The following is a 15,540-nucleotide window of genomic DNA, read 5'->3' on the forward strand; positions in this document are numbered from 1 at the left end:
CATCTACTTCTTGGCACAGCACAGCTAATTCTTAAGACACTTTTTTGTTCAGATATTCCCATTCTTTCTTCTCCCAATTTCTCCTGTACAAACAACAGATTGCATTGCATCTGACATGTCGGTTTGATCTACAAAGGGAAAAACAAACCAAAAATGCCGCTTTTCTTTTCCTTTTGTCAGGCCTCCCATGCTTCTTTTGGCAGACGTTTTTTTCTTGAACTTCCTTCTAAAGATTTCTGTTTCATTTTCTCTACAGCTATTTAACTTGGTTTTCTACTGACTGTCTGTGTTTTATCATTTTTACAGTGCTTTACAGACACCCTGCTAATTCTTTCATTCTCTTTTGAAGCAGTGAGACATTATTCCCATTTCACACACAAGGAAAAAGAAGGAGGGTGGTTGTGAAGTTCATAGAAAGCACTCTGCCTGCACCTGACCACAAAACCACAATATTGTCTCATATTATTACTGTAACCAATATTCTATGTCAGCTTCTCATTCTCAGATTTGTCCTTCTGAGTATCCTGGACACAAAGACTGCAGTGCGTATATATTGTGGTCATGAACAACTTCTTTAAGCCTGGAGCACAGTGACATTCATAGTGAAGAGACACTCAGAGAACCTCCTATTGCCTGGCAATAAGAGTACAAAATCAACTACAAGTACAAAATCAACTACAAGTACTGCACCCTGGGGTGCAGTATAAACTGTGCAGAATAAACTGTGTTGCTTCTCTCTGCCTTTTTGCAAGAACAGTGCAGTCTTGGATGCATGAAAGACTTGGGTTGGTGATTTGTTTTTGGTTTGGCTATTTTTTAATTCTTTGACCAGATGAAAGTGGAGAGAATTTTCAACAAATGCCGTGGCAGAGCAGAAGCTACTAGTTCAGCTTAAAATACCTGAGTTGATTTCTGTAGAAGATTATTTGAAATACTTATACCTGTATAAGTACATATTTGCAGATCAAATAATATAACTTCCTTTTTTGGTCAAATTGTGTTCCAAAATGCTGTTGTGGCTATTACAAAATTAAATTGCAGCCACCCTTCTAAACAAAAAAGCAAACAAGTCTCCCCACACACATCCTCCTGTCCAAAACAAAAATTCTGTTATATGTTGATTTCAATTCAAAACTAAAACCTATGAATTTTTACACATGCATGGAGTTCTCTTTATATGAGCTATTCCCTTTATACTTCATAAGTAAGATTGCTTTTTTGCACGCTTAAGCAAAAACTGAATTTTATAATTAGTACCATAAATGGTCTCACAACTGGGAACAGAAACAACTTTACTGCTATAATCTCACTGCTTCATAACAACTGAGTAACATGGATTAGATTTAATTTACTTCTGCGAAATCCTTAAAGGAAATGGCACAAACTTAAACTGGCTAAATAAATTTCAGAAAAATTGGTTCTTGGACATTACAGCAAAAGGAACTAAATTCTTTGATTGAATGGCTTGATCTTGTTGATCCTTTACTAATAACATATTTTTGATAGTGTTTTATTTTTGAGATGTACAGAATTCTTCTTCCACTCAGAGTAATCTACATTCCATTCTTCTCTGAAATTATCTATAGAAAAAAAATGTTTGTTCTTTTGAAGTATCTTTGTTTAACAGAAGGATTTTTTAAAATGTCTGTTCTGTAGGGTGGTGGAAAAGGCTACTTTTTCTCAAAAAATATTGCAAACACTCTGGAAGGCAGATGATTTGATCAGATGATCAGTAATGAAATTATATGTCGTGAGCAAGTGGGGGTTTTTTCAGCAGTTGTGTTTTTCACTTTAACATATAGTAGCACTTTTTGCGTTATTAGAAAAGAATAAGTTAGAGGTCTGACATTATATGATTGAATCAGTTCTGTAGTTGAATCACTATCATTACTAGTGATTCATTGACAATTGCTATTCAAGAATAATGAAGAATATGCTTAATTCATCATTATACATCTAATACACTTTTTTTTTCTGATTCACCCAGTCTTTAATGATATTCATATGTCAAAACACAGAACTCCTTTTCCCTGGGCCCTCCAAGTTGAATCTATAAAACACTCATGCATAAAAACAGATTAAACAACCTGAAAGGGGGTGCTGTGTGTCTCTAACACAGCCCTACAACACATTGATGTAGAGAGGAGCTCTGTGTGAGTCCAAATTAACACTTTTGGCATTAGAAAAATACTGACACAAAATCTCTGTGGCTTTCAGAGCTTTTCTGAGGTCACATAAATTGAAATAAGATAATTAATACCTTTTCTAAATTAACATGTAATTTCAAAGATTGAAAAAACACAGTGGCAGGACCTGAAATCCCGTAGTAGTCCTTGTCTTCACAGCTGTAAATGTATTGCTTTTTCTATCCGTCTCTAGTTTTCTATATGTCTCAAAACAATTACTGTACATGTTATTCCAGAGGTCCTTATAGGTAACACATTTCATGTTAACATTTTCTATGGGAATAAGTTAGAATTACATTTGGCCCTGAGGAATTTGCACTGTACCTAATTCTGAGCATAGTGTTGGTCTGTGCTGAAAAAGAGACACTGTCTCTTAATAATTTCTGCAGCAAGCAGGCTCTTGCAAAATTTCACCAATAATTTGGTGACTATATGGCAACCTCTATACAGTTGTTTAATGAGTATTCAAACAAGTTCAGTCCTTTAAAGTCATTGCTTTGTGATCTGCTTGTATTTATCACACTACTGAAGCTCCTGTTCACCTGTTTTCTCAGGGTGCTCCAAAAGAAAGTCATGCTGCCCAGACTGCTAATGTCTTGAGATTGGTACTACCAATAGTACAGATAAAGCCTGTTTGGCTAGGTTATTCACCAAAAGCCTATGTTATAGTTCAAGAACCTAAACCTTCATTTCCTCATAAAGATTATTCTTTCCCACATTCTATTTTATTTAAATTTAGAGTAAAAATTCTACCAATCCCTGGAAAATGTGTCAGATTGTACTTAATTATTAAGAGCTGCACTGCTTACCTGTTCAGTATTGATGAGTCAAAGCAAGTTTTTGGCTGTTTGGTTTGGCTGTGTGAGGTGGCTTTGCAAGTTGGTCAGCTGCTTCCAGCTGGGAATGTACCAGGATGGTCATGGTACCTGGAGAGGAGATGGTTTCATCAACATCACATCACAGTGAGGCACATTGCCCAGAAGATAGTTGTAAGTCAACTACCTTCCCAGACTCTTCACAGTAAATCCTCTGCCAAAAACATCTGAAAAAGGGACCATAAAGGATTTTCCCATACTTATTTCCTTCATTACCCAAAACCTGATGAACACATTGAAATCTGCAGGATAATCTATCAGTGAATATCTCATTGTCTGGGGCACCCATGCTGAAGCATCTCCAGAGACCTAAATACACACTGTTTAAAGGCCTAATTAAAAACCAATACACATAATAAATACTTCAGCTATTTTTTTTTTATTTTTGAGTCCCTGTAAGAGAGCTGAAGTGAGGAATTTAGTTTTCTGTATTTTTTTCAAAGACCATCTCTCTCACAACCAGTATTCCACTTCCCTGAGGCTTCTAGATGTGATTTTATTTATTATTTATAAAGAGGCTGAAGCATCTCTCAGACAGACAGACAGATAGTTCCTCACATCAGGAATTCCCAGTCTATAGTATGAAGCCCTGGGGCCAAACCGACTGCAGAGACAGACAACCACAGCACCACATTGTTTAGCTGAGTTGTGCTTGTATAATCTGGCAACAAATGTTTAATCTTGTGTTTGTAAAATCACGTGTTGGTACTGAAACAGTTTTGATGCAGTGAATTTGATACATGATTTTGCAGCAAAAGGAAAAGATTGCTTATCTGTTCAAATGTCCTCCTCTATTTCAATGGAGTTCCATAATTAACACCTGACATAACAATTTAAAAATCCAAACAATTAGCTGCTCACTTTGTCAGAGGTGTATAACTTAAAGAGCAAATTATTTACATTTTTCTTCTTTAAATTGAAAAGCAAGGGCAACAGATTTAATGAATATAAGAAAATGAAACTAAAACAGCAGCCTACAGTTCCAAGTGCCTATGTGAGCCAGAGCACACTTCATGATCAGCTGGACCTTTCATTTCTCTTGAAAGACTTCAACCATCTTGACCTGTCTTTCAGCATATCCTTCTGCCATTAGCCTTATAGAAGCAAAAACCCTTTACCTTCCTTATATTCCATCTATTATCGTTACACCCTTAGTATTGCAAGTGTAAACACTAAACTTTGAAATGTGTTGACAGTTGTGGGAATTAATATCTTCTCAGTATGCATACCACAGGTAAATAATAGATTTTAGATATTTCATACTTGCAGTGGAAATATGTAGCCATAATTTTCAGGACTGCTTTCTCCATGAGGGAAATGGTAAAACATAGACCATATATTTTTCAGGTCAAATCTTCACTGTTTGACAGTTTTGGAGTTAAGGTCCTTGGTTTGCTTAGTGAGTATTGTCCTTTTTCTGACAGTAAAATTTATTTTCTTTGTTTCTCTTTATCAGATTTTGTACTGACTTTTTAAGTAGTGATGTAAAGGACATTTAATCCAAACTCTCTGAAATTATGAAGTGTAAAAGGAGACATCTATCTCATTATAGTTTTTGGTTCTCTGAAGAGGTACCTGGGGAGGCAGGCATAGTAAGGGGGTCCAAGGTCATATTCCATCATTGGAGGATGAGAAAAGTTTAAGGCTGGGATGAAGTGAGGACTTGGTTCAGGGCCTTGGCTGGGTGTAGGCATAGCAGCAGGAATGCAGAAACCCCTGGGGCCAAGGCATGGTGCCCTTAGCCCTACAGCCAAATCTGTGGCTGGGTGGAGGCAGTCAGTGCCCTGACAGGAAGAACAGTGCTCATCTCTGTTCAGCACTACCAAGAACCACAATGTGACATAGTTTAGGTGTTCCTGGAAGACACTCTATGGATGATATTTTGCAGAACAATTTCCCCACCTTTTCCTTTTTTCTTCTCTGCAGAGACTAAGGAGGGTCTAACGCACAGCCCAGCCCCCAGACAACTCCACTAAAGATAAGGCAGGAGACAGTGCTGAAGCGCATCACTTCCACAGGGAGCAGTTAGCTGTTCCTCTGAACAAAGGAAAGAAGAATTATATAAATCTCGCTCTCATAGAATAACAATTGCCCTGGTAATTTGTGTCCAAATGATGGCAGGTTTTGTCTTTGAGTCTTGAACTACAAAGACAAACTTAATGCTTGCATATACTGTGTGTATTCTGGGTCATTTCTTCGACTTTCAATAATCTCAGCATATTGATATCATGTCTTTTCCTCAACAGACATACACTAAGTCAAGAATGACAAGCCCAATCCCTGAGCTATTTCAGATTCTTCTGTCATTCTCATCCTCGCTACTTTTATTAGTTTCTTTATTGGGCATTGAAGTAGGACATTTATTATTTGATGCTGCAAAATACACCACATTAAATTAAAAGCACAATTAACAAAGGTTTTCATGAATCTGTTTCAACTACAAAGAGCATAAATGTACCGTCCTGAGATCCACCACGCATATTTATGTTCTGTCAGCTGTTTTTATCAGAAACTTAAACAGACCACATAATTTCTGGACCTCTCTCCCAGGCTGTGCTGCCTTTTCCCAGGCCCAAGCACTGGAAAAGTACTCAGTCCATAGAACTGATTCCAGTGTGACACTTCCACTTTATACATGAAATGTAATGAGCTGCCAGTGTCCTAAAGAGCAAGAGTGAGATCAGCAAAACCCAGCTGTGAATGAACATAGCTTTGTTAGCTGAAGTATACTTACCAAGGACCTTTCTGCATCTCTGGGGAGAAAGTTCCCCTTGGTGCAATTCCATTTGGTTGAATCAGTTCTGCACCTCCTCATGCCAAGTCTGAACCTGTCTGTGGTCAAATGAGTACTTTGTCATACAGTCATAAACCAATTTCTACATCTGTAACTGTTTGCAGACTCTGACCCAGGGGTTGGTAAAATCACCGCATTCCAGACAAGATTTTTAGATCGTTTCTTTTCAAGGGTTTAACATACTTGGCATCTCAGCTACAATTTTTTTCTACATTAATTTAGATACTAATCACTGACACCATTTGGTCAACATGATGTCATTTAAACTAGAATCTGATCTACTGCACCACAAAGTCTCCAGAGTAATTCTAAATGAGCTCAAAGTGTCTTGGAATTGAGCAAAAGCATGTGTATATAAGCACTTTTATGTATTTTCTGATCAACGAGTTTTAAAATCATATTCAAATTCTCTCCCTCTGCTTGCATGCTTAATGTGACCTGTAGACCCATCATGCTATTAGAATTTCATTTCGGGTTTTGCTTTGATCTATACATTTCTTTTTCTGCAAGTAGATCAAAGCCTACAGGATTAGAAACAAATCAGAGGGGGTGGGGGGAGAAAAAGTGGACCACTTTTGTTAAGATACTTTCCATATTATTTCTACAGTCAATTTATTTAAAGAGGGCAGGAGAGCTGGTATGCATGCACAAACAATATATAGGTTCAACTTACTCATAATTAATTGTGAATGGAATCTGGCTCATGAAGTTCAGGAAAACAGCAACACATAAGGCCTCCACTTATTTTATGGGTAACATGTTGTACTTTCTGTCAACTCCAAAAGAAAACAAATACCATTTTCCTGTAGAAATCTTGATGGACTGGAAAAACAATGGTGGGATGAACAGAAAAACAAACAAATTCTACCAAGTGGATGTTGATTTTGCCTCTCTCTGAACAGTGTCCAAGAATTAAATAACTGAACCATGATGCTATAGCAAGTAGCTGGAACTTTTTAGACATAGATATAATCAAGGTTGTTTTTCTAACATACAGACACAAATTAAAATGAATGAGAAGATGTAATCATTTGCAGAAGTAGGTTTGTTATTTCTTTCTGGCAACACTTTTAATCCACGCACTGTAGACCCTGAGGACCTGTGGACTATTTCTACGGTTTCTGAGAAAAGGAGTTAAAGATGTCATCTCTGCAGTCAATAGGTTTATATTCTCTCAACATCCTCTGGAAAACTTTTAGGGATCCTGAAACTGCACCCTGTGGAACCATAATTCTCCATTTTGTGCTACTTCAAAATTAAGGTATCTCAGACAAGGCACCAGAAATAAATAGTGAAATCATTTAAAGGTTTAGTTTTGGAGTGCAAGAGGCCACTTTTTTAAGGGACAACACTCTAATCAGCACACTCAGCCTGAGGATAGATTACTACAGCAGTAAAAAACACCAAAGTCCCCACGTAACCCCTGCGTGCTGCCCCCCTGCTTGCAGGCAGTGAGATGCGTACCCTCCCCGCACATACTGCCCGGCCCTCTGCCAGCAGCCAGGGTGCAGCTCAGAGCCTTTCATGAGTCTCTGGCCCCTTTCTCAGGGCCCCACATCCCTTTTGCAGCCAGCTTGCTGTGGCTTCCTCTGACTTCCCACGGCCCTCCCTCACCAGCAACACATTGGAGAGTAGAAGGCGACTCTTGGACATTGAACTGGGAGTTGCTGTGCTAAGACAATGGTAGGTTAATTGGGTTTCAGTCCTCTGCCTGTTTATATGTGAGGCACAGAAAGGCTGGCTGTGGGGAAGAAACCTTCATGTACTGAGCGTGTCAGCAGCTTGTATTTCACCTCAGCTGGGAGTTGTGTGGCCTGGCCAAGTGTCAGAGCAGAGACTGTGTAAACAAATGTACAGATGATTTTTTTTCCCTCTTACACAGCAGATCTGTAACAGCTGTGTTCATGTTTGCTCAGCATGCTCATGACTGTGTTGCAGTGACTAGAAAGATTCAGGCTTTGGTTCAATTTTTGGTTTACTTTCCCCTTTGTTTTAATAGAGAGGAAAGAATGGCTTTAACTTCCCTAGGAACACAAAAGTCCTTCTATATTCCTGTTGACAATTCATCATTGATAGGGTTTTTTTAAGCTTCTTGCAACACATAAGATTTCTAAGAATAGATCCTTATTAGATCTTACACGCTTTTCCAAAACACTGGGGTTTTTCCCAGTGTCAAGGGATGGGATCAGTTGCTAGAAAATGTGATGCTTTTAGAATCATCATTTTTTATATGGAAAGAGAACATTCTGTTACACACTGAAGCTTATATCCTGCTGCTACAACTCCATGGATACTATTTTTCAAATATTTTCTTGCTATACTCTGTTATACTTTTTTGATCTTGAAAGGGAAAAAGAAATCCACATCATTCACATTCTCATATAGAGAAATATTAAACTATATGACCCTTACCAAAAGTCTCATTTTTATGACCATATAATAATTAGTATATATATAGTATAATATATATAATTAGTAATATATGTATTGTATTACAAAATATAATAACTATGTGTTCCTAGAGTGCCTCTTTGAAATAGGAGTTCTGTTATTCTGATAATTTTACTGTATTTTTTAAAATTATAGTCACTGTGAATTTTGAAGTATTTGTTTGGGGACTTTGTCCAAGCTACTTTAATCCAAAATTTTTTAAAAATTCATTATGAATTATTATTTGAAAGCAAATTTTTTAACATTTTAAAAAATATTACATTATGCTTATTATTGATCACATGATAAGTGAATGACACAGAAACTGTATCGTCAGGTTCTTGTACTCATTCCAGTGCCTGGAAGCATTGATTGGTTTTGTCCTCTGCATTTTACATAACTTGAGTACCTCTGAGGAAGGAATGTTCATAATCTAATCTGACCTAATGGAAGAGAGCTTAATCACATGGGTGTTTTAAGAAATACTGAATTCATACAAATATGTGTCAGACCAATAACTATTTCATCTGGGTACCACACACAGAGGAAGATTTCTGAAGTTACGTATGATCCATTAGATCCCATTAAGTTACTCTATTAACTCCTATCATTTAAAAAGTTAAAAATTTATTACTCTGTGGAGAAAAAGGTATGGAACATACTTTTCTCTCCTAGAGGAGGGAAAATTCATTTTTCTGTTTATATGTGCAGTGAAAAAGGGCAATATGTTGAAGGAATCTGATAATTTAATGAAAAATAATGGTTGCAAAAATAACATAACAATTTGCTAGAAAGTAGTGATGAATTTCTTTAAAGGATAATTTCACTATTGAAATTGAGAAGGTGGTTTACAAGGAGAGTCACTGCCAGTAAGTTGTGATATTCTAGAAAAAATGGCTGAGAGAATGACTCTCAATAGACTGCCCCGAGGTAAAATTAGTTCAGTTTTGATTTCAAGAAACTATTTCTGCGATTTTTTTTTCAGAGTTTAGGCTTCTATATGAGTGATTATTGTTGCCAGTAAGAATGCTGTAAAGGACTTCCAACCCTAAATTTCCAATAAATTATTTTATGTGAGAATTTTGTTTTACACTATGAAGTCTGCTAACAAAATGTGCAGAGAGTCTGACTAATTCACAGACTAGTAATCTGCAGAGAAAATGCTTTCTCTGGTTACCCATGCTACAGTTTTTATTTGGTAAGGTTAGTTAGATTTCTACACTCTCCACCTTCTGTGCTTCATACAGAGAGCTCGTCCAGAAAATTTACTAGTTTTGAGAAGACACTGTGCTTTTCTAGTCCCCTTTGGCAGAATGAGCTAAACCACACAACTTAGCCTTGGTGAAGCATGAAGGAGGAACAAGAGGAGCCAGAGCACAGAAACAGTTCAACTATGCCCATTCTGGACTATTTTCCTTAGGACGTAGGTTTGTTTAGAGTGACCTTCTCTTAGATGGATGGCCTTACAGGGCTGACGAGCTCCATCTGCCCAGGGGAGTTCCCTGACCGGGAATCGAACCCGGGCCGCGGCGGTGAGAGCGCTGCATCCTAACCACTAGACCACCAGGGGGCCCCACTTTCATGACTAAAGCCCTTTATATTGCCCTACTGGTCTAGTCAGCCAGCAGAGATTCTTTCATGACACTCCAGTGACTTATAGGAGCAGCAGCCAGACTAAATCCAGAAAACAACTCTTAAACTACTCTCTGTAACAGCAGCCAAATTCCACACACCAGTTAGAAAATTCACATAGAGATCATCTGAATGCTTGAGTGTTCTGATACTCACAAATATATTCAGTTATTCCACTTTAATTTGCTGCAAAGGCTGGGCAGAGCTTGAATTATATTCACTTCCAGATTCAGCTACAGCCTGGAATAGGCAGCAGATAAGGCTCCCTTCACAGGATACCTTTCAACACCACCTATACTTTTCTTTGGGCTGTTAAGATCTAACTTGACAACAGTTCGAGATAGCCTATTGTTTTTAAGTTTATTATGTTAGGAGTAGGACAGATTTTCTGCTCTTTTTTCACTATTTTTATAAATTTAAAAAAAATTGCTGCTGATACAAAGATAACCTTCATCAGAATTTCATTTTACACAATAAATAACCTTTTAATTGATTTCCTGACAATTTCCTTTAAAATAGAAGCACAAGATGTGCCTTGTGAAATGCCCATGTCTTGCAATCACAAAGAACTCTGAGGCTGTGATGCATACCAGTTGTTCTGCAGGAGGACTCCCAGCAGCTGCTCAAGACCTGAATGTTCACTTTTCATTACTAAAAACGGCTTTTTTATTATTTTTGTGCCTTCTTGCCCATGCACTGCAATCTTTGATTCAATGTGCAAAGTGCTATTCATATGAAACCAGCTCTGTGCACTAGCTATTTTAAAAAAGAAAAAGAAAATATTTTAGTCAAAATATTATAATGTAATTGCTGATGCAAAGACCTCATTATATTGTTGTAGTTGTTAAGAACAGAGGAGACAACTCTGCTATGGAGCAGTGTACTTAGAAACCAATGTGTTTAAATGTTAACTCAGATGAAACCATACAACCTAGAGCCTCTTAGTTTTATTTTTTTACTTACTATATGTCTAAAGGAGGCTGCCCACTTACAAGTCTCATTTAAGAACAACTCTGTATGGTACAGCACCACAGGAGTCACGTATTAAGGCCTATTATACCAAATGTGGGCAATGTGATTTGTAGTTACAGACATATATTTACATAATTATATATATATATGTGTGTGTTTAATCATAGTTGCAAAGAAAAATACCATCTTTTTAAGTTCTTGATAAAAAACATAGGACCATGAAAGTTAAGACAAATCATTGACATGGAAGGGATTTGACAAAATGTTGAGCAGCTTCCTGATCTGTTTTCCCAAATGTCCACAGTCATATTACTACCTATTTTGAAAACCGGATCCCCTTATAAGATCTAGGCTTTCAGGCTGTTGGAGCCTTCGAGGATTTACTCAATGCAGTGAGAGACTACCAGGATGCCGGCATTTATTTCCTAAGTCATGCAATTACCTTCAGAGCTGTGTCACAGAATGGTTGAGGTTGGAAGGGTCCTCCTGCTCAAAGTAGGATCACTGAGGGGAGCCTGCTTGGGCCATGCAGAGTTCAGTCTTTTGTATCTCCAAAGATGGAGAATCCACAACCTTCCTGGGCAACCTGTTCACTGACTTGTGTATGCCCTGTAGCCTTTATTCAGAGTAGAAGTTTCATTGAAGTCACCAGTATATTCACTTCTAGTCCCCCTCGACCTGAGATGAGAAAATGTGCTGACAGCAAGTCATATGAGATAGTGAACAGTCAGCTGGAAAAATGGCATAGACCCCAGGCATATATATTACTAACGAAACATAGGAAACAATCGACAAAGTGCCAAATATTAGAAAGTTTTTTTAAAGTGGCTGTGTGGGAAGAAGGTGTACCATACAAAGGAAAAGTATATTACCACTAACATCTCATTTGACTGACAGTTGCATCACACTTAGCACAGTTGCACACATATAGCACTGGTATTAACCCTTTAATTGCTGATGTTCTATATCTTTTCAGAGCTGTTTCACCCCCAGTCCATTAATTAAAGACCTGCAATGCAAAACTGTGAACTGTTTTCTGCTATGAAGTATGTAATATGATGTCTAAACACTCAGTCTGTTTCTTCAGCTTTTATAGCTATGAAAGCAATCTTCCGGACCACACAAGTGGCAGGGTTCTTAAACACTCTGTTCATAAAAGCTTTTCAAAATCCTTTTTTTCTATCGTTGTCCTAGAATTTGATAATGCTTTACAACAATACCAACAAAACTCAACACGTTTCTCAGACCTCAGAAGAAAAGCTCTGTAAGTCGTTGCTATAACTCCTGATAACAACAGCTTAGTAGAAAACATCAGGTTTTGCTCTATATCTGTGGTGCTTATTTTTTAAAAAAGCTAGAGATTTTTAAGTATCATTATAATCACCTTCCTAGTTTTGTGTTTGAGGTTTTAATGTTCATTTCTAGTGTCATTCCCAGTTACAGACAATTCTGGAAAAAATATTTTTGATACAGTTATTTTAAAATAAAATTTAAGCAAAATAAAATATTGCATGTCTGGATGACCAGAAAATATTCTCTTTGCAGTAAAATTGAATTTTTATGTGAATCACAAAAAAAGCATTTTGTCCTGAAAAAAACTGTATGTGTAAGATTGCTGACATTTTCTGATGAACATAATTTTGGTGTAAAATTCTCAGATAGTTAAACTGATTAACATTTCTTGCTAATGTTTTCTAAATCTGAAAAGAGAATTATAGCACAAGAGACAGCAACTTTTAGTCATAAGATATGACTAAAAGTGGTATCTAAATCCACTTTAGCTGGAGATATACCTGAAGTTGTATACATCTATATTTGGATCACTGCTCATAGTACAAATGTTTCTCTACAATAAGCAAACAACTTCTACATGAACCATTTTCAATTGTATTAGGAATAGGATCAACACTATGTCTTCTGCTACAGACTGTAACAGTTCCCTGTAACAGCTACTAATCTCTGTGGAACAGACCTCTCAGACACAGAAAGAAGCAGTATCCCAAAAGCAGAAGCAATCATAGTGGCATAAGTCACACTTATTACTCATTAAATCCAAATAGCCACAGTTTCAATACAATTCTATTTCAGTTCAAATTTCCAGTCCTCAAGGAACTAAAGCATAGCCTTTGGAGCATGTATTTGTATGAGCATGATATTCAAACTCAGCTTTTACACCTGAAGTGTCAGTGCTCATGTTCATTTTAATAATTTATGACCATTTGCTATTGCTTCAATAAGCCTCACAGGTCTTTTATTTTTTGTGGACTTCAGAATACAGTGAGGTGTCAAACCTAATTTTTCTCACAGCTCCTGCATGCCAGTATTTTGCCATCAGAGGATATATTGGACTGAATCATAATGCTATTTCCATCACCAAAATGAAAAAAAATGCTGTAGAGTGTCCTCATCTTCAAACAGATGGTAAACGTTTCTAAGAAATGCAAAACAGTGTAGTTCAATAGCACAAGGTACTGCAGAGTTTCATGATCATTATATGTTTTGTTCTTGAAGTTGTACTTTATGGTAATTGCTTACAAAAGTTATCAAAACTCCAAGTCATGTTGGAACAAAACAGGAACTTACTTTGCAACATGACCTCAAGTTGCTAATTACATGTAAATTTTTGCCATCAGTTCCTGCAGGTGTTGGCTACTTTACTGTCAGTGCCTCCATCCCAGCACCTTCATTCAAAGCTGGTGAACTTCATTTGGTGGAGAGCCACAGCCACAGTAAGAATTCATGAGAAAAATTCCACATGTGCACACCTGAGTATGTGCACACATGAGTGTGCCTATGTGTGTGCAAGCAATCAGGACTCCCTAGAGCATGAGTTGCTGAGAGGTGGTTTAACGCCTCCTCCTACAGGTTTTGGCAGACTTGGACCAGCTCTGTCACAGCCTGGTAAATGTCACCCTCTGTGGCAGTGAACCTCACAAACCCGCATCCCCACTGTCAGCACTGCAGATGATAAGCCTCTGGCAGAGGGACAGGGTTAGGCAGCTCAGGGCAGAAGCATCTGAGATTTTTCTGGAGATTATTGCAGTGACCAAATCTGCAGGAATCCTGCTAACAAATATCTCTTTGGAAAAGGAAAAAAGTTGTCAAAGTTATACAGAGCAAAGTCATCATCATCATCATCATGGCTGGGCTTCGTGAACGAAGATTTGGGAAGGGCTCTATCCACGTTTGTTGCAAGCACGTTGGTGGCTAAAAAGGCCAATACGAGACAGGCACGTCCGATTGCAAAAGGCACAGCAGAAAGACTCCTTAGATGGTATATTCTGCAAGACACAATTCTTTCTGTGTTGTCTTTTCCCCTCAAGAGTGATCCTGCGTGCTTTCTCAAAGGCATCAGCAGTGTTATAGATGGTGTGTCTCCAGACCTCCTGATTGGAGGCCAGAGTAGACCAGTTATGGTGATCAATATGGCCAAGGCTGAGATGCTGTTTCAGGGAGTCCTTGTATCTTCTCTTCGGGGCTCCTCTCTTGTGGCAGACCGGTGGCAAGTTCACCATAAAGCAGGATCTTAGGGAGGCAGTGGTCCTTCATCCTGGAGACGTGCCCTGCCCAATGCAGCTGTGTTCTCATCAACATGGCCTCAGTACTTGTGACTGCTGCTTGTTCTAGAACAGATGTATTGGTCACATAATCTGACCAGTGGATGTTTAGGATCGTACGGAGGCAGCATTGATGGAAGCATTCTAGGAGTCGCAGGTGGTGGCGGTAGAGGCCCCATGATTCAGATCCGTATAAGAGAGTAGACAGCACTATGGTGGGGGGGCCGCGCTCCTGCCCGCGCTGCACACTGGAGGGGGAAGACCATGCACCCACCCATGCTGCACCACAGAGCAAAGTAATACCTCTAAAAATGCAGGCCCTTGGTCTCACCTTGGGGATGTGCTACTAGGAAAAACACTGTTAAAGAGTTCTTGATTATACAGTAACTGGTTATACTAGTAATTGGAAATTAAGTAAATACTTAAATAAATACTTAACTACTTAATAGAGCATTATGTTGAATGGTTAAATACATATCCTCCATAGCTAATGGAATCTGTGCACTTTCAGCTCATTTGTATCTATGTGGGCCCTTCAAAGATGGTGTGTACAAATTCATCTTTTAAGTTCAGGTGACAGATGAGGGCCTGGGAGAGAAGTTGAGATGCGAGAGAGCAGACGGGAGGAGACCAAGAATGTCATTAACCTTATAAAAGATTAAAGTAGTTCTCCTGTCATCACACACCAAACAGATCTCCAGTGATAGCTTGAACACTGAGAACTGAGGATTGTGAAAGTTCTTACATCTTCACTGACAGGGAATTTTCTATACTAATTGTTCCAGTTACAGCTTTTAAAACATTAGGCATTGTTCCCCCAAGGCAAATAATTGCATATATGAATTTGTCAATATTTTTGATAATCATACCAATTCTGTCTTGCATTTTATGTATTACAGAAATTATATATTGATATATCATAATCAGAGTTTTAAAATATGTATTGTCCAAACGTGCAAAGAGATACCTAATTTCCTTACCATTTTTAAAAGTATTGATACTGGAGTTTACATAGTCACATGCCTATGTATGTTGGCAAGGGCAGTGATATAACATCTGTGTAAATAGTTGTAATATAATGAAAAAAAGTAGAG

The 15,540-nt window shown here is 37.9% G+C and overlaps 1 non-coding gene across 1 annotated transcript; it reads right to left on the bottom strand.

The window, feature by feature from the left end:
• Positions 1-9,783: 9,783 nt before the first annotated feature.
• Positions 9,784-9,855, bottom strand: TRNAE-CUC. Its single transcript has one exon. It is a non-coding gene; the product is annotated as a tRNA-Glu (tRNA).
• Between the last annotated feature and the right edge of the window lie 5,685 nt (positions 9,856-15,540).

This window comes from Manacus vitellinus, unplaced genomic scaffold (assembly GCF_001715985.3).
Source record: "Manacus vitellinus isolate BGI_N305 unplaced genomic scaffold, ASM171598v3 scaffold_18_pilon, whole genome shotgun sequence".
Lineage (NCBI taxonomy): Eukaryota > Metazoa > Chordata > Aves > Passeriformes > Pipridae > Manacus > Manacus vitellinus.